General features: G+C 44.8%; 1 pseudogene across 1 annotated transcript in view; it reads left to right on the top strand.

Moving 5' to 3' along the window:
* LOC126943020 (zinc finger protein 888-like) overlaps positions 1-13012 on the top strand; it is a 56030-nt pseudogene extending 43018 nt beyond the window's left edge. Inside the window, exons 3-4 of the transcript XR_007721681.1 lie at positions 2408-2534; positions 9217-13012. The product of XR_007721681.1 is annotated as a zinc finger protein 888-like (transcript). The remainder of the gene's footprint in view (positions 1-2407; positions 2535-9216) is intronic.
* The last annotated feature ends 13438 nt before the right edge of the window (positions 13013-26450 follow it).

Genomic DNA, 26450 nt, shown 5'->3' with positions numbered 1-26450 from the left:
CATAAATAATAGCAGGAGATTCATTAAACTATTCTTAGCACATTACGCTTATGGAGACAGTGGTGTTACTATGGAGAGACTTGTGAAGCAGGCTTTTGGTAAAAATGGTTATATTTTTTCTCAAATATGGGAGCAGTACTTATTTTTTTTTTACTCTAGAGGATAAAGCCATACTCTCATTCCACCTATTATTATTTTTGTTATTTGTTTCTGAAACAGAGTCTTGCTCTGTCACCCAGGCTGGAGTGCAGTGGCATGATCTTGGCTTACTGCAACCTCTGCCTCCTGGGTTCAAACGATTCTCCATCCTCCAGGCCAGGCAGTTGAAAGGGTGATTGCTTCCTCTAGGAAGCGGCGTTTCCTGTCTTCTTAGATCTGACAAGATTCCCCCCTGCCCCCAACTGCCAAAGTATCCTTTTCCAGCAAGGTGAGATTCTTCTTCAGTTAAACAAAACTTGCTACTTTTTGTATATTTAAAACCTATATATTTGTGTACATATGTACACACGTGCATACATATGTATACATATATGTATACACGTGTGTACATATGTATACCTACATGTATGCGCGCGTGTATGTGTACACATATGTATACGTGTGTGTACAAATATGTATACACGTGTGTGTATGTATACACATGTGCATGCACGTGTGTATATGTGTATACACATGTGTATGCACGTGTGTGTATGTGTGTACATATGTGTATACATGTGTATATGTGTATGCATATATGTATACGTGTGTATATGTGTATATATACATGTATATGTGTGTATATGTGTATGTATATATGTGTGTATATAGACACCCCCACACATATATACATACACATACATATATACACACATATGTATATATTTTGAAAATCTTTTATGGTTTGAAAATCTGGGACAAATGACAACCCTTTGTATTAACATTTAGTTTTTTGTGAATCTGTGTAGGTTTTGTTATGTAGCAGGACGAGCCGCAGACAAAACCCCTCAGACACTGAGTTGTAGAAGGAAGGGCTTTATTCAGCTGGGAGCCACGGCAAGCTATCGTCTTAAAATCTGAGCTCTCCGAGTGCACAATTTCTGTCCCTTTTAAGAGCTCACAACACTAAAGATTTCACATGAAAGGGTCGTGATTGAGCAATCTAGGGGATACGTGACAGGGGTTTCATGCACTGTGTGGTCAGAGTGAAACAGAACAGAGCAGGGAGTTTCATAATGTTCTTCTATACAATGTAGTTGATTTGTAACTACTAGGTTTAGGCCAGGCAGGCCCAGGCCTGGTTTTGGGCCTGGTGCCGGGCCGCCTGTCTGGTTTCACTTCCTTGTTTTTTTTTCTTAAAACAGGTACTGAGTATAAAACAATGTGAGAGGGTCTCTCTTCCCTCAGTTATTTTGTGAACATTTACAAAATGGATTTTGTACTTTGAGTAATTTTGTTTTCATGTATTTTATTTTGAGATGGGGTCTCACTTTGTTGTCTAGGCTGGAGTGCCCTGGTGTGATCGTAGCTCACTACAACCTCCACCCTCAGGGTCAAGCCATCCTCCCATCTCAGCCTTCCAAGTAATTGGAACCACAGGTGCCTGCCATCACACCTGGCTAATTTTTTATTTTTTTGAGATGGAGTTTCTGTTGCCCAGGCTGGAGTGCAGTGATCTGGGATCACTGCAACCTCTGCCTCCTGGGAGCAAGCCATTCTCCTGCCTCAGCCTCCCACGTAGCTGGGATTACAGGCATGTGTCACTGTGTCTGACTGATCTTTCACTGTGGGCATTGTCATCTGTGAAGACATCACTCGTGCTTGGTCTCATCTAGATACTGAATGTCACTTGGTGTGTCCGAAACTCTGCGTTGATTTTTTAATTTATTTCTTGTATTTTTTACAAACATAAGAAATTCATACTGACAGGGTGTCTTGACCTCTTCAAAAAGTATAATAAAGACATCATGTGAGGCCAGGTGTGGTGGCTCATGCCTGTAATCCCAGCACTTTGGGAGGCTGAAGCAGGCGGATCACAAGGTCAGGAGATCGAGACCATCCTGGCTAACCGGTGAAAACCTGTCTCTACTAAAAATACAAAAAAAATTAGCAGGGCGTGGTGGCGGGCACCAGTAGTACCAGCTACTTGGGAGGCTGAGGGAGGAGAAGGGCGTGAATCCGGGAGGTGGAGCTTGCAGTGAGCCAAGATCATGCCACTGCACTCCAGCCTGGGCGACAGAGTGAGACTCCATCTCAAAAAAAATAAAAAGAAAAAAAAAGACGTCATGTGGTGAAAAATCCCTTACTTGGATTTGTCAGAACATTCACTACAATTAAATCCACGCTTTCCCCTCTCTCCTCTTCTCATTTTCTGTAAAGATAAGAACTCCACCCATAACCATTTGGTTAAAATGTGTTTTCATTTCAGGGTCTATTGACATTCAGGGATGTGGCCATAGAATTCTCTCAGGAGGAGTGGAAATGCCTGGACCCTGCTCAGAGGACTCTATACAGAGATGTGATGTTGGAGAATTATAGGAACCTGGTTTCCCTGGGTGAGTTTAACTTCCCTCTTGGGGATGTGCCCTTGTGAATCTTTGCATTTTCTCTTGTTTCTCTTGGGTGCCACATCCTTGCTTGACTCAAATGGAAGCCGTATTGATTTTGAAATGAAAAGCTTCATGATGTAGCATCTGGACTTTCACTGTCCCCTTTGTTTAGACGTTCTGCTTTCTTCATGATAGCTCAGTGGGGGCTTCAGGACTAAAGTAGGCATAAAACTTTACAGCAGGCTGGGTATGGTGGCTCATGTCTGTCATCCTGGCATCTTGGGAGACTGAGGCGTGTGGATCACTTTAGATCAGGAGTTCGAGACCAGCCTGGCAAATATGGAGAAACTCAGTCTCTACTAAAAATACAAAAATTAGCTGGACGTGTGGGTGCACACCTGTAATCCCAGCTCCTAGAAAGGCTGAGGAAAGAGAATAACTCAAACCTAGGAGGCGAAGGTTCTAGTGAGCTGACAACACACCACTGCACTCCAGCGTGGGTGACAGAGCAAGACTCTGTCTCAAAAAGCAAAAATAAAACCTTTTGGCAGACTTTAAACATCTCCAGTTCCCTGTTTGCTTCTCCTGTGCTTTCAATTCAGTAGTTCTTGGAAGAGAGCTCCATGTCCACATATTACATATTACAACGTTCCCCAAGCATTCAGAAGGAGGCAGTCAGTGGAGCAATTAGTGAAATATTTTCCTAGATTCATCTGTAATGTCTTCCTTCCTACAGAAACGTAGGGCTGGGACTCTAGAAAAGCTCCAGCACGTCATGGTCCTTTCTTTTTATAAGCAGGAGTCTCTTTCTGACCTGCTGTCTCCATGTTGGAGCAAGAGAAAGAGCCCTGGACGGTGGAGAGTGAAGTGAAAATAGCAACAAAATCCAGCTGGGAGGGAATGTATTACAGGTGTAAAGGCAGGTAAGCCCTGCCCGCTCAGATGGGCAGAGTGGAAGTTCCACCTTCCAATAGTATGTGGAGAAACTCTGCAAGTGGGAGAATTCTATGGGAAAATAAAAGTTTAAATCCTGAGATCTTTGAAAGGACGTCTTTCTTTGCCCTTGCTTATCTCTCCGCTCTTTCTTTTCTTATGACAGAGTTTTACTCTGTCGCTCAGTCTACAGTGCAGTGGTGTAATCTTGGCTAACTGCAGCCTCCGCCTTTCAGGCTCACAGGATTCTTGTGCCCCAGCTTTCTGGGTAGTGGGACTGCAAGCACTCACCACCATGCCCAGCTAACTTTGTGTTTTTAGTAGAGATGGGGTTTCACCATGTTGGCCAGGCCGGTCTCAAACTCCTGATCTCAAGTGATCCACCTGTGTCGGCTTCCCAAAGGGCTGGGATTACAGGCGTGAGCTGCCATGCCCAACCATTGTTATTATTGTAGATAGTTTTGTCTTTTAGTTCTTAGTAAACATGTAAGTGGTTGAAGCATGATTCCAGGGTGAATATAACAACCACGTTAGTGTCCATTCCTTTCAGTATGCAGAAGTGAAGTGTGTTGTATAGATATTTGGGCCAAGGTTATTGTTGCAGGTATGTTAAACATCTTAAACTTATAGTATAATAATGAAACTTAAAATTTCTGTAACCTGGTCGGGTGCAGTGGCTCACGCCTCTAATCCCAGCACTTTGAGAGGCCGAGGGGGGTGGATCACCTGAGGTAAGTTTACAACCAGCCTGGTTAACATGGTGAAACTTCATCTGTACTATAATTACAAAATGTAGCCAGGCACAGTGGTGGGCAGCTGTAATTCCAACTACTCAGGAGGCTGATCCAGGAGAGTCACTTGAACCCGGGAGGTAGAGGTTGCAGTGAACCAGGATCGCACCATTGCACTCCAGCCTGAGCCTCCGTCTCAAAAAAAAAAAAAAAAAAAAAAAAAAATCCATAATCTGCAAAAACTACTTCTCCAAGAGAACTTTTTTATTTGTCAGAATTATTTCTGTGTATGTTCCATTTTCATTAACATATTTTTACAGTGTTTTTTCATGACTTTTAATTTTAAATAACAAAAAAAGTTTAGTTATGAAGAAAAGGTACACATATGCAAGTTTCTGTATCTGTCCATTTGTTAATTTATGTATTTATGAGACATAGTTTTGCTGTCATCACTTAGGCTGAAATTCAATGCTGCGGTCTCGGCTCACTACAACCTCCGTCTCCGGGTTCAAGCAATTCTCCTCCCTCAGCCTCCCAACTACCTGGGATTACAGGCATGAGTCGCCATGCCCAGCTAATTTTGTATTTTTAGTAGAGATACGGTTTCTCCTCGTAGGTTAGGGTGGTCTTGAACTCCCAACCTCAGGTGATCTGCCTGGCTCGTCCTTCAAAAGTGCTGGGATTACAGGCATGAACCACCATGCCTGGCCTATCTGTTTTTTTATTTACCTTTACTGGAAAACTTTGTATGTGCTTGTGGGTTGCAGTTACTGTTTAGCCTTCTTTCATTTTTGTTTTGTTTTGTTTTGTTTTCTTTGAGACAGTCTCAGTCTGTCACCCAGGCTAAAGTGCAGTGGTGTGATCTCGGCTCACTGCAACTTCCAACTCCCAGTTTCAAGTGATTCTCCTGCCTCAGCCCCCCAAGTAGCTGGGACTACAGGTGACTGCCAATACACTGGGCTAATTTTTTGTGTTTTTTAGTAGAGATGGAGTTTCAGCTTGTTAGCCAGGATTGTCTCAATCTCCTGACCACGTGATCCTCCTGCCTCAGCCTCTCAAAATGCTGGGATTACTGGCATGAGCCACCGTGCCCAGCCTGCCTCAATGTTTTTAAAACATGGTATTACTGGCTGGGCCCGGTGGCTCACGCTTGTAATCCCAGCACTTTGGGAGGCCGAGTGGGGCGGATCACTAGGTCAAGAGATCGACACCATCCTGGCTACCACGGTGAAACCCCGTCTCTACTAAAAATACCAAAAATTAGCCAGGCGTGGTGGCAGGCGCCTGTAGTCCCAGCTAATCTGGAGGCTGAGGCAGGAGAATGGCATGAACCCGGGAGGCGTCGGAGCTTGCAGTGAGCTGAGATGACGCCACTGCACTCCAGCCTGGGTGACCCGAGACGCCGTCTTTAAAAAAATAAAAAAAAATAAAATAAAATGTGTTATTGCTATTAGATGGTTTCAAGTATTGCAAGTTTTACAGTACAGACTCTAAACTTCCTTTGTTTCATTAGATTTGTCAGGCTTCGGTGATATTGATGATGAGATGCTCTTTTTCCTGTCTCTGTCATTTCACTGTCTTGTTAGAAATAGCTTAGACTGGCCAGCTGGGGTGGCTCACTCCTCTAATCCTAGCACTTTCAGAACCCAAGGTGGGCAGATTGCTTGAGGTCTGGAGCTTGAGACCAGTCTGGACAACATGGTGAAACCTCGAATCTACTAAATGTCAAAAATAGGCCAGGTGCAGTTGCTCACACCCATAATTCCAGCACTTTGGGAGGCTGAGACAGGCCAATCACTTGAGGTCAGTAGTTCGAGACAAGCGTGGCCAACATGGTGAAATTCCATCTCTACTAAAAATACAAAAGTTAGCTCTTCATGGTGGTGCGCACCTGTAATCCCAGTTACCTGGGAGGCTGAGGCAGGAGAATCACTTGAACCCAGGAGGTGGAGGTTGCAGTGAGCCAAGATCACGCCACCGCACTCCAGCCTGAGTGACAGAGTGAGACTCTGGGCTGAGGAGGGAGAATCACTTGGGGTAGGATAATGGTGCCACTACACTCCAGCCTGGGTGATAGAGCATGACTGAGTCTCAAAAACAAAGAAAAAAGGAAATAGCTGAAACTCGGAGGCTTAAGATACAGAAATTTATTTCTCATGAATTTGGAAAGCAAGAAATCCAAGAGCAAGGTGCCAGCCACATTGTTTCCTGGTGAGAGCCTTCTTCACGGTTTAACTTGGCCATCTTCCTGCCGTCTCCTGATATGGTGGAAAGAGGAACAGGAAATGAGCTCTTTAATGTTTCTTTATAAATGCACTGTTAGTATTCACCGGTAGTTAACACCCATGGCTCAATTCTCTCAAAGTCCCTGTCTGCAGGAACATCCTATTAGAGAATGCCAAATCTACCAAAGCTTCTTTAAGGAGAGTCGTTATTTATTTTATTTTATTTTTTTGAGATGGAGTCTCATTCTCTCGCCCAGGCTGGAGTGCAGTAGCATGATCTCGGCTCACTGCAACCTCAGCCTCCCAGATACAAATGATTCCTGCTTCAGCCTCCCAAGTAGCTGGGGTTAAAGGCACCCACCACCAAACACAGCTAATTTTTTTGTAATTTTAGTAGAGATGGGGTTTCACCATGTTGTCCAGGCTGGTCTCGAACTTATGACCTCATGATCTGCCTGCGTCAGCCTCCAAAAGTGCTGTGATTACGGGCATGCACCACTGCACCTGGCCATTACTCAATTCTTTTTTTTTTTTTTTTTTGAGACGAAGTCTCTCTCTAGTCCCCCAGGCTGGAATGCAGTGGCACAATCTAGGCTCACTGCTGCAACCTCTGCCTCCCAGTGCCAAGTGATTCTTCTGCCTCAGCTCTTCGGAGTAACTGGGATTACAGGCATCTGCCACCATGCCCGGCTAATTTTTGTATTTTTAGTTGAGATGGGGTTTCACCATGTTGGCCAGGCTGTTCTAGAACTCCTGACCTTGGGTGATCCACCCACCTTGGACTCCCAAAGTCCTGGGATTACAGGCATGAGCCACCATGCCCAGCCATAGTCAATTCTTATTCCTTATAATGCTGTGTATTTTCTTGACCTCATGTATTAGAAGGTAGTGATCTTAACGTATTTCAGCTCTTATGTTGTGTACTGGTCATAAGAACAAGTTGTGGCTTTTTTCTTTTTGTTTTTGTTTTTTTTTTAAGACGAAGTCTTACTCTGTCACCCAGGCTGGAGTGCAGTGGTGCGATCTCGGCTCACTGCAAGCTCTGTCCCCCGGGGTTCACACCATTCTCCTGCCTCAGCCTCCTGAGTAGCTGGGACTACAGGCGCCCGCCACCACGCCTGACTAATTTTTTGTATTTTTAGTAGAGAGAGTTTCACTGTGTTAGCCAGGCTGGTATCGATCTCCTGACCTCGTGATCTGCCCGCCTCGGCCTCCCAAAGTGCTGGGATTACAGGCGTGAGCCACCGTGCCCCGCCGGCTTTTTTTCTTAAGAGGGAATTGTTTAAAATTCTGTAGGCTGTATAAATCTACTTATTAGTTTCTTGCTTGTTTTATCGAGGGTTACAATATTTTATTATTGATTTTTATGACTTTACATGTGAGTTTTCAGTACGTGGTATGCAATATAACTGATACATTCCACTCATTAATGTGAAAAGTGCCTCCCGGTGCAGTGGCTCATGCCTGTAATCCTGGGATTTAGGAGGCCAAGACATGTGGGTCACCTGAGGTCAGGAGTTTGAGACCATCCTGGCCTACGTGGTGAAACCCCATCTCTACTAAACATATAAAAATTAGCTGGGCATGGTGGGGCATGCTTGTAATCCCAGCTACTCAGGAGACTGAGGCAGGAGAATTGCTTGAACCCTGGAGGTTGAGGTTGTAGTGAGCCCAGATTGTGCCATTGCACTCCAACTTGGGTGACAGAGCGAGACTCCATCTCAAAACAATAAAAATACGAAAACTGTTTTAAGAAGTCACAGAGTACCTGTTCCACATGGATATAGGTAATTTTGTAACAGTTATTCAGAAAAATATGGTATTAACGTTTTCTTTTTTTTTTTTGAGATGGAGTCTCACTTTGTTGCTCAGGCTGGAGTGCAGTGGAATGATTTCAGCTCACCACAGTCTTCGCCTCCCAGATTCAAGCAATTCTCCTGCCTCAGCCTCCCAAGTAGCTGGGATTACAGGTGCCCGTGACCACGCCCGGCTACTTTTTGTATTTTTAGTAGAGATGGGGTTTTACCATGGTGGCCAGGCTGGTTGTACTCCTAATCTGAGGAGATCCACCTGCCTTGGCCTCCCAAAATAGTGGGATTACTGGCGTGAGCCCCCACGCCCTGTCTGTTTTTTTTTTTTTTTTTTTTTTACTCGAAGTCTCACTTTGTCACCCAGGCTGGGGTGCAGTGGTGCGATGTTGGCTCACTGCAACCTTTGCCTCTTGGCTAAAAGTGATTCTTGTATCTCAGACTCCCGAGTAGCTGGGACTACAGGCACGGGCGACAGCACCTGGCTAATTTTCGTAATCTTTTGTTGTCTTCTCAGTGCTATGATTGTTTGATAATAAGAATTTCCATTGATTTTGATTATCCTTACAAGAGCTTGTTGTGGATTATTTACCAATATAATACATTGTCCAGTCCTTTAACATTTATTTCTATACAGTAAATATGCTGTAAATATGAAGAATATATATTTTTCTTCTTCTTGTGACAGTGATAAAATTTTTGCAAACTATGACACACTTTAGGGTCACAGTGGACAAACATTTCTTACTTTATTTGTGCCCTATCAGTGTTTTGTCATGATACTGGAAATAGAATTCCATAGAAATGATTTGAAGGACATGTAATCACCCTTCATTTATTAAAGAATATTCCTCCTTTTGTGTTCCTAAACTTTGAAGCTCATGTTTGGGAAGTTTAAAATAAGTGTTGTTTTTGGTGTCGTATTTACACATTTCAGTATTATATACCATCTGTACTTAATTGGAAACCTATTGGTGTTTATATTTTGTAGCTGTCTCTTCCAAATGCAGGATGAAGAAGTTCTCTTCAACAGGGCAAGGCAATACAGAAGTGATCCACACAGGGACATTGCAAAGACAAGCAAGTCATCACATTGGAGAAAGTTGCTTCCAGGAAATTGAGAAAGATATTCATGATTTTGTGTTTCAGTGGCAAGAAGATGAAACAAATGTCCATGAAGTATCCATGACAGAAATAAAAATGTTGACAGGTAGTACAGACAAATATGATCAAAGGCATGCTGGAAACAAGCCTATTAAAGATCAGCTTAGATCAAGCTTTCATTTGCATCTGTCTAAACTGCACATATCTCAGCCCAAAGGGAAAATTGATAATCAAGTGGAGAAGTCTATCAACAATGCCTCCTCAGTTCCAACAGCCCAAAGAATTTCTTGTAGGCCCAAAACCCATGTTTCTAATAACTATGGGAATAATTTCTCCCATTCTTCATTACTCACACAAAACCAGGATGTACACATGAAAGTAAAATCTTTTCAATGTAATGAGAATGGCAAATCCTTTAATTGTAGCTCACTCTTTAAAAAACATCAGATAATCCATTTAGAAGAGAAACAATATAAATGTGACGTATGTGGCAAGATCTTTAATCAGAGGCAATACCTTGCACGCCACTGTAGATGTCACACTGGAGAGAAACCTTACAAGTGTAATAAATGTGGCAAGTTTTTTAGTAAAAAAGCACACTTTGCATGTCATTATAGACTTCATACTGGAGAAAAACCTTACAAGTGTAATGAGTGTGGTAAGAGGTTTGGCGGCAATTCAGCCCTCTTAGTTCACAAGACAATTCATACTGGAGAGAAACCTTACAAGTGTAATGAGTGTGGCAAGGTTTTTAATCAACAATCAAACCTTGCACGTCATCATAGGCTTCATACTGGAGAGAAACCTTACAAATGTAAAGAATGTGACAAAGTTTTCAGTCGCAAATCACACCTTGAAAGACATAGGAGAATTCACACTGGAGAGAAACCATACAAATGTAAGATCTGTGACAAGGCTTTCAGACGTGATTCACACCTGGCACAACATATTGTAATTCACACTGGAGAGAAACCTTACAAGTGTAATGAGTGTGGCAAGACCTTCGTTCAAAATTCATCTCTTGTAATGCATAAGGTCATTCATACTGGAGAGAAACGTTACAAGTGTAATGAATGTGGCAAAAGCTTTAATCACAAATCAAGTCTTGCATATCATCATAGACTTCATACTGGAGAGAAACCTTACAAGTGTAATGATTGTGGCAAGGTTTTTAGGACACAGTCACAACTTGCATGTCATCATAGACTTCATACTGGAGAGAAGCCTTACAAATGTGAAGAATGTGACAAAGTTTTCAATTTCAAATCACGCCTTGAAATACATAGGAGGATTCATACTGGAGAGAAACCATACAAATGTAGGGTTTGTGACAAGGCTTTTGGGAGTGATTCATACCTTGCACAACATCAGAGAGTTCATACTGGAGAGAAACCGTACAAATGTAAGGTTTGTGACAAGGCTTTCAGGTGTTATTCACACCTGGCACAACATACTAGAATTCATACTGGAGAGAAACCTTACAAGTGTAATGAGTGTGGCAAAGCCTTTAGTGCGCAGTCAACACTTATTCACCATCAGGCAATCCATGGCATAGGGAAACTTTACTAAAGTAATGATTGTCACAAAGTCTTCAGTAATACTACAACCATTGTAAATCATTGGAGAATCCATAATGAAGAGAGATCTTAAAAGTGTAGTAAATGTGGCAAATTCTTCAGACATCATTCATACACTGCAGTTCATCGGCGAACTCATACTGGAGAGAAACCTTACAAATGTCATGATTGAGGCAAGGTCTTCAGTCAAGCTTCATCCTATGCAAAACATAGGCGAATTCATACAAGAGAGAAACCTCACAAGTGTGATGATTGTGGCAAAGCCTTTACTTCAAGTTCACACCTCATTAGACATCAGGGAATCCATAATGGACAGAAATCTTACAAATGTCATCAGTGTGGCAAGGTCTTCAGTCTGAGGTCACCTGTTGCAAAATATCAGAAAATTTATTTTTGAGATAATAGTTCCAAATGCAATGAGTATAGTAAACCATCAAGCATTAATTGAATTAGAGTCAATTCAGCATTGACTCGAGTTTGAGCTGACTTAACATTGAGTTCAAGCATTAATTGACATTAAACCGTTTATGTTAAGAGGATTAGGCTGAGTGTGGTGGCTCTCACCTGTAATGCCAGGACTTTGGGAGGCCAAAGTGGGTAGATCTCTTAAGGTCAGGAGTTTGAGACTAGTGTGGCCAACAGATGTGAGCCACTTTTCCAGCCTGTTTTTTGTTTAACAAAAACTGATAGGGATTTTGTGTGTGTGTGTGTGAGCAATAAAGCATTTTAATCACCTGGGTGCAGGTGGGCTGAGTTTGAAAAGAGAGTCAGTGAAGGGAGATGGGGTGGAGCCATTTTATAAGATTTGGGGCCGGGCGCGGTGGCTCAAGCCTGTAATCCCAGCACTTTGGGAGGCCGAGACGGGTGGATCACGAGGTCAGGAGATCGAGACCATCCTGGCTAACACAGTGAAACCCCGTCTCTACTAAAAAATACAAAAAAACTAGCCGGGCGAGGTGGCGGGTGCCTGTAGTCCCAGCTACTCGGGAGGCTGAGGCAGGAGAATGGCCTGAACCCGGGAGGCGGAGCTTGCAGTGAGCTGAGATCGGGCCACTGCACTCCAGCAAGGGGGACAGAGTGAGACTCCGTCTCAAAAAAAAAAAAAAAAAAAAAAGATTTGGGTAGGTAGTGGAAAATTATAATCAAAGGGGGTTGTTCTCTGGCTGGCAGGGGTGGGGGTCACAAGGTGCTCAGTGGAGGAGCTTTTGAGCCAGGGTGAGCCAGGAGAAGGAATTTCACAAGGTAATGTTATCAGTTAAGGCAGGAACAGGCCATTTTCACTTTTGTGGTGCAAGGTCAACTGATAGGCATTTTTATGGGTATTGTGTTAAATCTAAATCACATTGGGTTATATAATTATTTAACAATATTAATTTTTCAAAACTATCAATATGGGTTGTATCTATGTTTTTAACCATTTTGATCAACATTTGTAGATTTCAAGGTACAAACTTCTCGGCTTTGTACGTTTATTCGTATTTCTTTAAGTTCTCTATCAAATGGAAGTGTTTAAATTTTCTTTTAAAATTGCTTATTGTTAATGTATGGAAATTCAAGTAATTTTTGGTGCTGATATTGTGCAAATCCACTGAATTTATTTAGTACCAGTAATATTTTGGTTGACTCATTGTAATTTTCTACACAGAATATCATGTCATCTACAAACAAATATAAATTTCTTTCTTTCTGATTTTGATGAGTTTTCTTTCTTTTGCTATTTAATTGCTCTGGCTAAGAGAGACAGTTTTGTGCGTGTGTGGTTTTTTTTTTTTTTTTTGAGACCGAGTCTCACTGTCTCCGAGGCTGGAGTGCAGTGGGACAATCTTGGCTCACTGCAAACTCCACCTCCCAGGTTCACGCCATTCTCCTGCCTCAGCCTCCCGAGTAGCTGGGACTACAGGCGCCTGCCACCACACTGGGCTAATTTTTTGTTTTTTTAGTAGAGACGGGGTTTCACCGTGTTAGCCAGGGTGGGGCAGACAGTATTTATTGAATAGAAGGAGTGACAGCATTCTTGAATTATGTGAGATCCTATAGGAAAAGCATTCCATTTTCTGTGCTTGGTTATTTCCATTGTTGAGGTAGATTGCCTTCTCTATCTATTTTGTTTAGGATTTCTATGATGACTGGATGTTGAATTTTGTGAAATGCTTTTTCTCCATCTACTGAGGTGATGTGGTTTTCATCTTTCATTCTCTTCAAGTGGTATATCACATTGATTTGCTTGAATATGTTGAACCATCCTTGCATCCCAGAAGTAAGTGGCACTTGCATATCTACAATCCTTTTATATATCCTTTTGAATACACTTTTCTAGTACAAGGGTTCTTCAAGAAGCTCATGGAAAAATACGTATTATGAGAAAATTGTGCATGAATTTCACACTTTTTGGACCAAAATAAACTGGTACAAATCTGTTATAGCTTGTCTGAACAGGCTGTAGTTTGAGGCACTCAGAAGGATAAGACATGAGTTTGAAAAGAGACTCTATCAAAGCAATATCAATTCTGCTAAACTTGAAATAAGAAGAAACATCAAATTTACAATGAAACCAGATGCAGTGGCTGAGGCCTGTAATCCCAGAACTTTCAGTGACTGAGACAGGTGGATCACGTAAGCTCAGGTATTCAAGACCAGCCTGGGCAATGACGGAGCAAGATACTATCTCAAAAAAAAAGAATACTTGTGGGAAAGTTTGGGTAGAGAAATAATATCATTGATGCTTTATGAACAGGTTATGGGGACAATGCCCAAAAAAACAGTTTGTAAATGGATAACTCATTTTGAATTGAGACAAGACAGTGTTGAAGGTGATGCAGGGAGCAGCAGGCAGATCACATCAGTTTCACAGAAAAAAAAAAAATCTTGTTCATGCCGCAATGAAGAGGACTGACAGCTAACAGCAGAAACAATAGAGTTCGAGAACAGTCTGGTTAACATGGTGAAATCCTGTCTCTACTAAAAATATAAAAATTAGCTGGCATTGTAGCAGGACGAGCCGCAGACAAAACCTCTCAGACACCAAGTTGTAGAAGGAAGGGCTTTATTCAGCTGGGAGCATCGGCAAGCTACTGCCTTAAAATCCGAGCTCCCCGAGTGCACAATTTCTGTGCTTTTTAAGGGCTCACAACACTAAAGATTTCATATGAAAGCGTCGTGATTGATTTGGCAAGCAGGGGGTATGTGACAGGGTCTGCGTGCACCGGTGGTCAGAGGGAAACAGAACAGGGCAGGGAGTTTCACAGTGTTCTTCTATACAATGTCTGGAATCTATGAATAACATGGGTTGCTAAGTTATGAGTTGATTTGTAACTACTGGGTTTAGGCCAGGCAGACCCAGGCCTGGTTCTGGGCCTGGCACCGGGCTGCCTGTCTTTGGTTTTACTTCCTTGTTTTTTTCTTAAAACAGGTACTGAGTATAAAACAATGTAAAACAATGTGAGAGGGTCTCTCTCTTTCCTTAGCATAGTGGCGGCCACTTCTAATCCCAGCTCCACGGGAGGCTGAGGCCAGAGAATCCCTTGAACCCAGGGTCAGAGGTTGCAATGAACCACGGTGGCGCCATTGCACTCTAGCCAGGGCAAGAGCGGAACTTTGTCTCAAAAAAAAAAAAAAGTCAAGCCCCTCCTCTTTCCTTTCTCCACCATCGTGGTGTGTACTTAACTCTGCTTCTCACCAGATCTTCTCACAACACTTCCAGGATTAAGCGATTCCTGGCCAAGAAACAAAAGCAAAATTGTTCCATTTCCTAGTGGATTCCGATGAAAACTGGTAAGAAAATCAGGTACAACTCCAAAAGGAGACATTGGACAAGAACCAAGCTGTGTCTATTAGAAATTGCACATGAGATGGCACACATATTTATGCTGTCTGAGTGTCACAATCATGTTACCATATCAAGCTGAAAATGTCACCATTATCTGGAGAATTGGACACATTTTATTGGGAATACATATTTTTTCTCTGTTATGAACGTGTTGGGTGGCTGGGTTCAGTAATAAATATGTGAGACTTTTCATTTAAAAAAAGTCAAATAGGCCGGGCGCGGTGGCTCAAGCCTGTAATCCCAGCACTTTGGGAGGCCGAGACGGGCGGATCACGAGGTCAGGAGATCGAGACCATCCTGGCTAGCATGGTGAAACCCCGTCTCTACTAAAAAATACAAAAAACTAGCCGGGCGAGGTGGTGGGCGCCTGTAGTCCCAGCTACTCGGGAGGCTGAGGCCGGAGAATGGCGTAAACCTGGGAGGCGGAGGTTGCAGTGAGCTGAGATCCGGCCACTGCACTCCAGCCTGGGCGACAGAGCGAGACTCCGTCTCAAAAAAAAAAAAAGTCAAATAATGTAATTCCATGGAGTACCTTAATTTGTGTTTACTGTTATGGAAAATCTATATAAAGCAATATCAATGTGTGTTATGCCCAGACCGTTTATTCCCCGAAGAAGACCACCAGAGTCCAGAGTCAAAGCTAAGCAGCAAAGATCTTTATTACAGGTTCGAACCTGGAACTCTCCCTCGCTCCTGAAACGAGACGGGCAGGAGAGCTCCCCCACTGAGCTCCGAGCAGTGTTATATAGTCTAAGAAAAGTGGGCATAGAGTTATTATACAAATCATATATATGATTGGCTAGTGTTTGAACAAGGCGATTTGGCTAACTATGATTGGTTCCCGCCATTTCTGATATTTTGGTTCAAACTTTGAGGCGGGAGAGCAGGTTTATGGCAGCAAGAGTTTATCTTACTTAAACACGTCCTGTGACCTTGCCTCAGAACTTACAAAATCTCTGGTATGTGCAAAACAAAATCTCTGGTACGTGCAGAAAACCAGGTACTCACAGAACTTACGAAATCTCTGGTATGTGCAAAGATTAGAGAGCAGAACAAGGGTGTAGCGGGTGGGGGGCGGGTACACATCTATCTTTGTGTCCTTTCAGTGTCAAAGCATTATGTCTGTCACAAGCTTGTGAAAGAAAAATAAAAATTAAGCCAAAGAGAAAAGTCAAGCTGGGAACCGACAGACAAACCTCCCTCCCATTTTATTCCTAAACAAGATAGCTAGAATGATTTTTTTAAAAGGAACATAGAGGCTGGGTGCAGTGGCTCACACCTGTAATCCCAGCACTTTGGGAAGCCGAGGCCAGTGGATCACCTGAGGTCGGGAGTTTGAGACCAGCCTGACTAACATGGTGAGGCAGAGGTTGCAGTGAGCCAGGATCACGCCATTGCACTCCAGCCTGTGAACGAGAGCCAGACTTCGTCTCAAAAAAAAAAAAAAAGAAAAAAGAAAACCTAATGTTTGAAGACTATTTTACAGTCTTTGTTATTCACACCTGATAGAACACTCAGGAAAGAACAAAGAAAACACCCAAAATAGATTACAATTGGATGGGTGTGGTGGCTTGCCGGCAATCCCAGCACTTTGGGAAGCTAAGGTGGGAGGATTGTTTGAGTCCAGGAGTTCAAGGCCAGCCTGAGCATCATAGTCAGACCTTGCCTTTACAAAATATTAAAAAGTTAGCCGGCCTGTGGCCCCAGCTAGTTGGGAGGTGCGGTGGGAGGACTGCTTGAGCCCTAGAAGTCGATGCAGTGAGCAGTGTTCCCACCACTGTATTCCAGCCAGGATATATAACTAGGTCCTGTCTCCAGGAAAAAAAAAAAAATTCCAGCTTGAAAATAAAATATACATTTTCTAATTAGAGAAGACACGTAAAGTGAATTTAATATTACAATACATTTAGAAATTATTGATATGTTTTCAACGATGTTTATTGTACAATTATTATATTGCAGGGAAGAAATGTTAAAAAAAAAAAGGATATGAGAATGAGGACTAAGCTCTGATTTTTTTTAACTTGCCCAAATTCCTATCTAAGGGGTCTGGGGAGTCATGCCCTACAAACCATAAATACTCATCAGATGGGTTTTATTTAATTCTATATATCCTGTCTTACTTTCCAGTCTGACTTTGGTGTAACATGTAACAAAGTCAAAATATTTTATCCCGAAACATGTTTCTTGCCATATTTTGAAAAGGTCCTGCAAAGCTGTTCTTTGTGAGGGGTTCATGTGCATCTGTAAAGAATCTCTGTTAACATAGCTAGATCTTTTTCTTCTAGGCCTTCCCAATCCTAAAGAGAGTAAGTAAGAATCTAGCACCTTTTAAATGTCTGAATAGAAAACATTTGTCATCTATTATCTGAGGGCAGCCAACAGAAGACTTCAAAAGAACCCTGTTCTCCACAGTCCTTTATCTTAACCTGAACGTTTCCTCTCTATTGATCCCAGGTATTTAGACAAACGCAACCAATTGTCAATCAGAAAATGTTTCAATTTAAAGCCTGGAAGCCCTCGATTTGAGTTGTCTCGCCAATTTGAGTTGTCCCGCCTTTCTGAAGCAAGCAATGTATTTCTTGAATGTATTTGATTGATGTCTAATGCCTCCCTAAAATGTCTAAGAACAAGCTTTTCCGCATCACCTTGGACACATGTTCTGAGGACCTCCTGAGGGTTGTGTCACGGGCCATAGTCATTCATTTTAGCTAAGGATAAATCTCTTAAAATTTTTTACAGAGTTTGACTCTTTTCCACGACAAGAATAACTCATTCCAAGTGCAACATGAAATAACACATGTAAGAAATAAGTGGACATTTTATATGCACTGTTACAATGTCAGTGCTTTTTTTTTGAAATCACTTTTTTTTCTTATTGAGGCGGAGGAAGGAGCTCTGAGGTAGAGGGTCTTACTTTGTCGCCCAGGCTGGCCTGGACCTCTGGGCTCAGCGATCTTCCCGCCCCTGCTTCCTGAGTAGCTGGGACCCCAGCCTCTAGGCACCTCGCCCGCATCCCTGCTGTGTTTAAGCAGCAAGTGGTGACCTCACTCCTCGCTGGCCTGAGCCCTCCGCTCCGCACCCCAGGCGGTGGCCCTAGGGAAGTCTCTGGAGCTGAGCACAGGGTGGACTCTCCCACCCCAGTGAATGGAGAACTGAAAGGGAGAGGATTTCTCTTCTGTTCTGTGGGCCATCAGCATGAAATTGGAGGTTTCTCTCAGGCAAGGCTTTGTATTTCGCATTCTAGTTTGCATTCCTGCCCTAGACAACTTCCAGGCTTTGGACATAAATTGCTAAAATTAATTTCAATAGCAAGGAACTTTCCTGGATCCAATGACCGACTCACGTTGACTTCTCAGGGAGGTACTATTTCCCTGACTGCTGAGCTGATCCAGCCTCACTGGAGGGTTTCGCCTCCAAAACCCAGAAAACAGGCGCGGGGAGCGAGATGGAGAGAAGCTCAGGCCCCGCCCGCTTCTCGCCCCACGGACCCCTCCCAGCCTAGGCCTCTTCTCCAGCCAGGCCCCTGGTTTCTCTACCCCGCCCCGGCCTCGCTCAGGCCCCGCCCACCTCCTCGGGGGGCCGCCCAGGCCTGGCCTCTGTCCTGCGCTCATTGACACAGACCCGGAAGCGGATGGCGTGGACTGAAGGTCACGCCGCGGCGCGTGAGTTTCGTTCTGTTTTATGTGTGCTTCCCAGGCCTCTGGTGCTGCTATACCGGAGACGCTGGGTCCCCACAGACCTGGAAATTGCGACCCCTCTTTGTCAACCTAGAGCAAACTTGAGACGTCCGGGTGAGAGTCCGTGAGTCCTTTCCTTTTGAGTTTAAAGTGGCCCCGAGTCAGGTCCTGTACTCGGTCTTTCTGCAGTGGGATCGTTTAGACACCTCCTATCGCGGAATTTTCCTCTCAAAACCCTTCCTGACCCGTCCTCCCGCCTCGCGCTGTTTCAAATCCTCACCCGCGAGTTCGATTCCGGTCCTGGGCGCCTCCCAACGTCACTGTCGTCAGCTTCAGGAGCGCAGCGCCTCAACCCCAGTTCCCGGGAGGCCCCGTCCTCTGCCTGGTCCTAAGATCCTGCAGACGCCACCCCTGTCCGAAGGCGCCATCGCCCCCCACCTCCCTTCTCATGCCGGCCCCGTTGCTCCCCAGTTCCAACTCCCGGAAAACGAATACATGCAATCCAGAAAGCACTCCACAGAGGGGAGTGGGCCCGAGCCAGCGTCTCCAGGGCCCCGTTTACAAAGTTTTATGGGGTCAAAGTATTTCTTTTGAGGTCCATATGGACTACCCCTTATCTGGATAAAGGATTTGGCCCTTGGCCAACGAAATGCTGCGGTGAATTGGCCCGAGGCCAGAGCAGATGGGTGCCCTGTGCAGATGGAGGGTGTGGCCACTCCTGGGCTCTTTCCTTTCTATCTGAGACTTGCTGGAAGCGGGAGGGCGGTAGGGAGAGCGGCCTTTTATCCTTTGTTACTCCGGTGGGAAGATGGGGTTTTTCGTTTTTGTCTAGTTTTGGTAAGTTCGCGTTAATTGGTCTTAGATTCGCTGCCCCCAGATCCAGGACCCAGGTGTTTCCTATTTATTTTTTTTTTAATTGGAGGTGGGTCTCACTTTGTTGCCCAGGCGGAAGAGCGGCCACAGGATAAAAGCTCACTGCATCGTCGACATCCTGGGCTCAAGGGATCCTGCCACCTCAGCCTCCAGAGTAGCTGGGACCACAGTCACGCGCCACCACACCGTGTTAATTTTTGTGTACTTGGTAGAGACGGGCTTTTGCCTTGTTGCTCAGGCTGGTCTCCAACTCCAGGGCTCAAGCGATCCAGCTGTATCCCCCTCCCAAAGTGCTGGGAGGACAGGCATGAGCCACCATGCCTGCCTTGTTTCTTAATTTAAAAAAAATAAAAATAAAAAAGGCCATGTGCAATGGCTCATACCTGTCATCCCAGCACTTTGGGAGGCCAAGGTGGGCAGATCAACTGAGGTCAGGAGTTCAAGACCAGCCTAGCCAACATGGTGAAACCTTCTGTCAAATAAAATACAGAAATTAGCCAGGTGTGATGTCGGGCGCCTGTAATCCCAGCTACTCAGGAGGCTGAGGCAGGAAAATCCCTTGAACAGGGAGGGGGAGGTTGCAGTGAGACGAGATCATGCTGCTGCACTCCAGCCTGGGCAACAGCGAGACTCCATCTGAAAAAAATAAAATAACTACTTTTCAAATAAACTTTGGTAGAATCTTATGAGCTCACATCATTAATTTCCAACTCTGAGAGGTGTTCAAAATTTTCCTTTCACCCCAGATTTTATTAGATGTATATATTTTTAGCCATTTTAAAATAGTTTCTCTATGAAATTTGTTGTGTTCAGTTTACATAGAGGACTGCATGCTTTCTAGTCAGTATCATATATTGGAAACATTTACTAGTACCTGATAAATGATTTTAGGTTGTTTCTTTCTTTCTTACTGTTTTTTTTGAGATGAAGTCTCCCTTCTGCTCCCAGGCTGGAGTGTGATGGTACAATCTCCGGTCACTGCAACCTCCGCCTTTTGGGTTCAAGCTATTCTCCTGCCTCAGCCCCCGAGTAGCTGGTATTACAGGCGCCTGTCACCACGCCTGGCTAATTTTTGTATTTCTAGTGGAGATGGGGTTTCACCATGTTGGCCAGGCTGGTCTTGAACTCCTGACCTCAGGTGATCCGCCTGCCTCAGCCTCAGCAAATGCTGGGATTACAGGCGTGAGCCACCGCGCCTGGACAATTTTAGGTTGTTTCAATGTGTACTTTATAAAGCTATCAAGGACCTATTTGTTTGTTTGTTTGTTTTGAGATGGAGTTTTGCTCTTATTGCCCAGGCTGGAGTGCAATGGCGCGATCTTGGCTCACCACACCTTCTACCTCCCGGGTTCAAGTGATTCTCCTGCCTCAGGTTCCTGAGTTGCTGGGATTACAAACATGTGCCACTATGCCCAGCTGATTTTGTATTTCTAGTGGAGATGGGGTTTCTCCGTGTTTGTCAGGCTGGTCTCAAACTCCCAACCTCAGGTGATCCACCCACCTCAGCCTCCCAAAGTGCTGGGATTTAAGGTGTCAGCCACCGCGCCCAGCCCCAGGACCTTTTTTCTTTACGCTAACATCAAAATTTAGTTCAAGTAGCCTATTATTCCATTTTCTTTCCTTATGTCATCTGATAAAATGGTGAGCTGTGAGCTTCTAAGTAAACATTTCCTTCAAGTTCCTCTGGTCGGTAATATTCCTTGCAGATGTTGAACGATGGGCTGGATTGTTTTGGAACCTTTTCCAGCAGAGCCCATGTGTTCATGAAGAAAACATTTCCTTACAGCTTATTTCTACCATTGCCTCTTTTTCAGTGTTTTTTGTTGTTGTTTTGGGTTTTTTTTTTTTTTTTTTTTTTGAGATGGAATTTCACTCTTGTTACCCAGGCTGAAGTGCAATGGCACGGTCTCGGCTCACTGCAACCTCCGCCTCCCCAGTTCAAGTGATTCTCTTGCCTCGGCCTCCCTAGTAGCTGGGATTATAGGCTTGTGCCACCACGCCCAACTACTTTTGTATTTTTAGTAGCGACAGGGTTTTTCCATGTTGGTCAGGCTGGTCTCCAACTCCCTGCCTCAGGTGATCCACCCGCCTCAGCTTCCCAAAGTGCTGGGATTGCAGTCATGAGCCACTGCACCCCGCCATGTTTTTTTTTTTTTTTTTTTGAGATGGAGTCTCACTCTGTCACCCAGGCTGGAGTGCAGTGGCGTGATCTTGGTTCACTGCAACCTCTGCCTCCCGGGTTCCAATGATTCTCCTGCCTCAGCCTCTCGAGTAGCTGGGATTACAGGCATACACCACCATGCCCAGCTAATTTTTGTATTTTTAGGAGAAACCGGTTTCACCATGAAGAACAGGATGGTCTCAATCTCCTGACCTCATGATCCGCCTGCCTCGGCCTCCCAAAGTGCTGGGATTACGGGCATGAGCCACCATACCTGGCCTCTTTCAGTGTTTTAAACACCTATAGCTATGTATTCACACTTGTGTTTATTTTTAATGTATTACTGTCATATTTCTGGGAAAATAATTACATGTTTAGGATTCATGCCATCAGAACCTTAGACATGGAGAGAGACATTTCTGGAGAGAGACATTTCTTTTGCTCAGGTATATAAAAGATAGTCCTGGAATTTTCTTTATTTTTTTTTTTGAGACAGTCTCGCTGTGTCACCCAGACTGGAGTACAGTGGGGCAATCTGGCTCACTGCAGCCTCTGCCTTCCATGTTCAAGCGCTTCTCTTGATTCAGCCTCCAGAGTACCTGGGACTACAGGAGCCAGCAACCACACCCAGCTCATCTTTGTATTTTTAGTAGAGACAAGGTTTCACGATATTGGCCAGACTGTTCTCTGAACTCTTGACCTCAAGTGATCTGCCCACCTCGGCCTCCCAAAGTCCTGGGATTACAGGTGTGAGCCACCTTGCCCGACCCCTCTTCACTAGTTTTTAATTTACATAATGAATTCTGATTTTGAACCCATGTATTGAGTTTTTCCATTTAGTTACTGTATTTTTAGCCCGAGAGTCTCTGTGTAGTTCTTCATAATTTCTCTATGTTGGTTGACCTTCTCATTTTCTTCATGCATTACTTTTATGATTTCTCGAAGTTGTGTCTTAATTCAATGAGCTTCCAACTTTTTGGGAGGTAGAAGTGATGGGATCTCACTGTGTCCTCCAGGCCGGAGTGCAGTTGTGTGATCTTGGTTCACTTCAACCTCTGCTTTCCAGGCTCAAGCAATCCTCCCACCTCAGCCTGGTGAGTAGCTTTGGTTGTGTCCTCTCCAGGTTTTTGCTTATAGTGTCTGAACTGAAGTTAATTTAAGTGTGTGTGGATGTAATTTGAAGTATGTGCAGAAGTGCATTAATGGATAAGCCCGTGATTTTTTTTTTTTTTTTTTTTTGAGACGGAGTCTCGCTCTGTCTCCCAGGCTGGAGTGCAGTGGCCGGATCTCTGCTCACTGCAAGCTCCGCCTCCCGGGTTCACGCCATTCTCCTGCCTCAGCCTCCCGAGTAGCTGGGACTACAGGCGCCCACCACCTCGCCTGGCTAGTTTTTTGTATTTTTTAGTAGCGAGGGGATTTCACCGTGTTAGCCAGGATGGTCTCAATCTCCTGACCTCGTGATCCACCTGTCTCGGCCTCCCAAAGTGCTGGGATTACAGGCTTGAGCCACCGCGCCTGGCCTGTATTTTTTTTTAGTAGAGACGGGGTTTCACCGTGTTAGCCAGGATAGTCTTGATCTCCTGACCTCGTGATCCGCCCGTCTCGGCCTCCCAAAGTGCTGGGATTACAGGCTTGAGCCACCGCTCCCGGCCGCCCGTGATTTTTTTTGTTGAGACAGTCTCACTTGGTCGACAGGCTGGAGTGCAGTGGTGCCATCTCAGCCCACTGCAACCTCTGACTCCAGAGTTCAAGGGATTCTTTTGCCTCAGCCTCCCAATAGCTGGGACAACAGGGGCATGCCAAAAAGCCCAGCTAACTTTTGTACTTGTAGTAGAGAGGGGGTCTCACCATGTTGACCAAAATTGTCTCAATATCTTGATCTCATGATCTGCCTACCTCACCCTCCCAAAGTGCTGGGATTGCAGGCGTGAGGTAATGCGTGTGGCCAAGCCCATGGTTTATGTAGAAAACACATCATTTGCTCTCTCTCTCTCTCTATATATATATTATTATTATTTTGAGAAAGTCTTGCTCTGTTGCCCAGGCCCGCATTGGGGAGGTGCCCGGGGCCTGTCCTGCAACACAAGGTGTTCTTCCCTGCCCAGAACCAGCCCCTGGAAAATGGGCTCCTCCGACATGCAGTTGTCCAAACCCTCCTGTGATTGTGTGGGCCAAAGAGATCAGGAGACAGAGAGAGAGCAGTAAAAAACCTGAGACAGAGAAAAGAATGAGAAAGGCCCATAAAAGATGGCAACATAGAAGATGGGTGAGGGATTTGCCAAGAGACAGCAAAAGTGGGAAAAAAAAAAAGCAGCAGGAGAAAAGCAACTGGAGAAATGTAGAGAAAATCTAGATGGACAGAGAGATGAAGGACAGCAAGGTGGGGAAAGGGGCAGCAAAGACGGAGGCTCATCAGGGTGAGGGAGAGGAGGGAGGGATTTGGAGCCGGGGCAGACAGAGCAGAGTGGTGCTGGAGGCAAGGAGAATGGAGGGAGAACCACAGCAGGGAGGACACCTGGGGATCTGGGGTGCCAGAGATTGGGGTCAGGGGAGTATAACAGGGAAGAGAGAATTTAACAGGGAAAGCAGAGGAGGCACAGAGATGGGAGAAGAGGCGGAAATAGACGGAGATTGAGGATGATCTAAAGATTGGGGAGCAGGAGCAACAAGAGGTTAAGTAAGTTGTGGAGATGAAGCCTGGCTAATTTTTGTATTTTTAGTAGAGACAGGGTTTCACCATGTTGGCCAGGTTGGTCTCGAATTCCTGACCTCAGGCAATCCACCTGCCTCGACCTCCCAAAGTGCTGGGATTACAGGCTTGAGCCACCACATCTGGCCAGCCATGTTTTCTTGGTTGAAAAAATTTGCTTATATCTTAGTTCTACAGCTGACCCTCTTTCCCTATTTTCTTTTTGGTTTTTGTTTGTTTGTTTGTTTGTTTGTTTGTTTGGGACACAGTTTTGCTCTTGTTGCCCAGGCTGGAGTGCAATGGCACGATCTTGGCTCCCCGCAACCTCCGCCTCCCAGGTTCAAGTGATTCTCCTGCCTCAGCCTTCCTGAGTAGCTGGGATTACAGCCATGTGCCACCATGCCTAGATAATTTTTATATTTTTAGTAGAGATGGGGGTTTCTCCATATTGCTCAGGCTGGTCTTGAACGCCTGACCTCAGGTGATCTGTCCGCCTTGGACTCCCAAAGTGCTGGGATTACAGGCCTGAACCAACCTGCCGGGCCTCCCTGTTTTCAAGGTCAGTAGCTGTGTGTTTACAGTTCTGCATTTTATAAATGTTACTGTAATTTTCTTGTAAGGAAGAATTCAATGTTGAGAGTCCATAGCATCAGAACCTTGCAAAAGAAGTTTCTTTAGCCCAGGCATGTGAAAGATGCTTTTTCAAAGAGAGGAGTAATAAGACCAACCCTTTCCATTAGTCCTTCCAGGCCTCCATGTAAGAATTCAAGCACACCTTCTCACTCACCTCAGACCTTCTCAGGGTAACTTGGTGAATATGTCCCCACTCTGAGGATATCACAGCGAAATCTAAAGCAGTCATGTCAGTCTCTGGCAGGGAACCCTCCACCGGCTTCCCGTGTTCCCCAGGACAAAAGCCCAGCTCCTCACTGTGGCTCCACAGCCCTGTGTCCAGGGCCCCTGCCAGTGTCCAGCCTCCTCCTGGGAGCTTGGCCCCATCTCCTGAATCCCTCTGCCCCAGTCACATTTGCTTTTCTCTTTTCCCAAACATCAAAACCTTTCCTGTCTCAGGTCATTTCCCCTGCTCTTACTCTGTGTCCCTAAATGATCACAGCCCTCTTCCTTTCTGCTCCTTCAGGTCTAGGCTCAGAGCTGTCTCCCATGCCCTCCCACCCCAATCTAAAGTTCCCTCTGCCCATCAGTCTCTATCGTGTTACTCAGGTTTTATTATCTCTTTATCACATCAGAAATACTTTTTTTTTTCTTTTCTTTTCTTTTTTTCTTTTTTCTCCTCAAACAGTCTCACTCTGTCCTCCAGGCTGTGAGTGCAGTCTTATGATCTTGGCTCACTGTGACCTCTGTCTCCTGGGTTCAAGTGATTCTTGTGCCGCAGCCTCCCAGGTAACTGAGATATAGGTGCCACCCGCCACCACACCTAGCTAATTTTTGTATTTGTAGCATTTTATTTTATTTTATTTTTAATTTTATTTTATTTTTATTTTAGTCTTACTCTGTCACCCAGGCTGGAGTGTAGTGGCCTGATCGCAACCCATTGCAACCTCCACCTCCCAGGTTCAAGTGATCCTCCAACCTCAGCATCCCGAGTAGCTGGGATTACAGATGCCCACCAAGCCCAGCTACTTTTTGTATTTTTAATAAGAGACAGGGTTTCACCATGTTGGCCAGGCTGGTCTAGAACTCCTGACCTCAAGTAATCCACCCACCTTGGCCTTCCAGAGTGCTAGCATTACAGGCATGAACCACCGCACCTGGCCCAATCTTTGTATTTTTAGTAGAGACAGGATTTCACCATGTTGGCCAGGCTGGTCTCGAACTCCTGAGCACAAATGATCCTCTCACCTCAGCCTCCTAAGTAGCTGGAACCACAGACACAGAGATGTGCACCACCAGACCTGGCTAAGTTTTTGTATTTTTGGTAGAGATGGTGTTTCACCATGTTTCCCAGGCTAGTCACAAACTCCTGAGCTCAAGGGATCTACCCACCTTGGTCTCCCAGGGTGCTGGGATGACAGGTGTGAGTCACTGCACCCAGCCTCTGCATGGGGTTTGCTGAGGGCTGCGTCTGTGCCCTGAAGGGGAGCTCATCCCAGCCCAGCTCCCCACTGCTGCAGCGTGTGTGGGGGCTCCTCAGGAGGGGAGCGGGAGTTTTCCTGTAGGAGTTTATCGTCCCTGGGGCAGTGGGCAGCAGAGGAGACCATATTTCCCAGGGTGGGGTCTCCTTTGTATGTGTTGTTGTGTTACAGGGATGGGGTGTGTTGATTCTGAGCAATAAACAACATATTTTTAACATTCAG

The sequence above is a fragment of the Macaca thibetana genome, chromosome 19 (genome assembly GCF_024542745.1).
Source record: "Macaca thibetana thibetana isolate TM-01 chromosome 19, ASM2454274v1, whole genome shotgun sequence".
Lineage (NCBI taxonomy): Eukaryota > Metazoa > Chordata > Mammalia > Primates > Cercopithecidae > Macaca > Macaca thibetana.
This window is presented reverse-complemented; position numbering and strand designations above follow the sequence as displayed.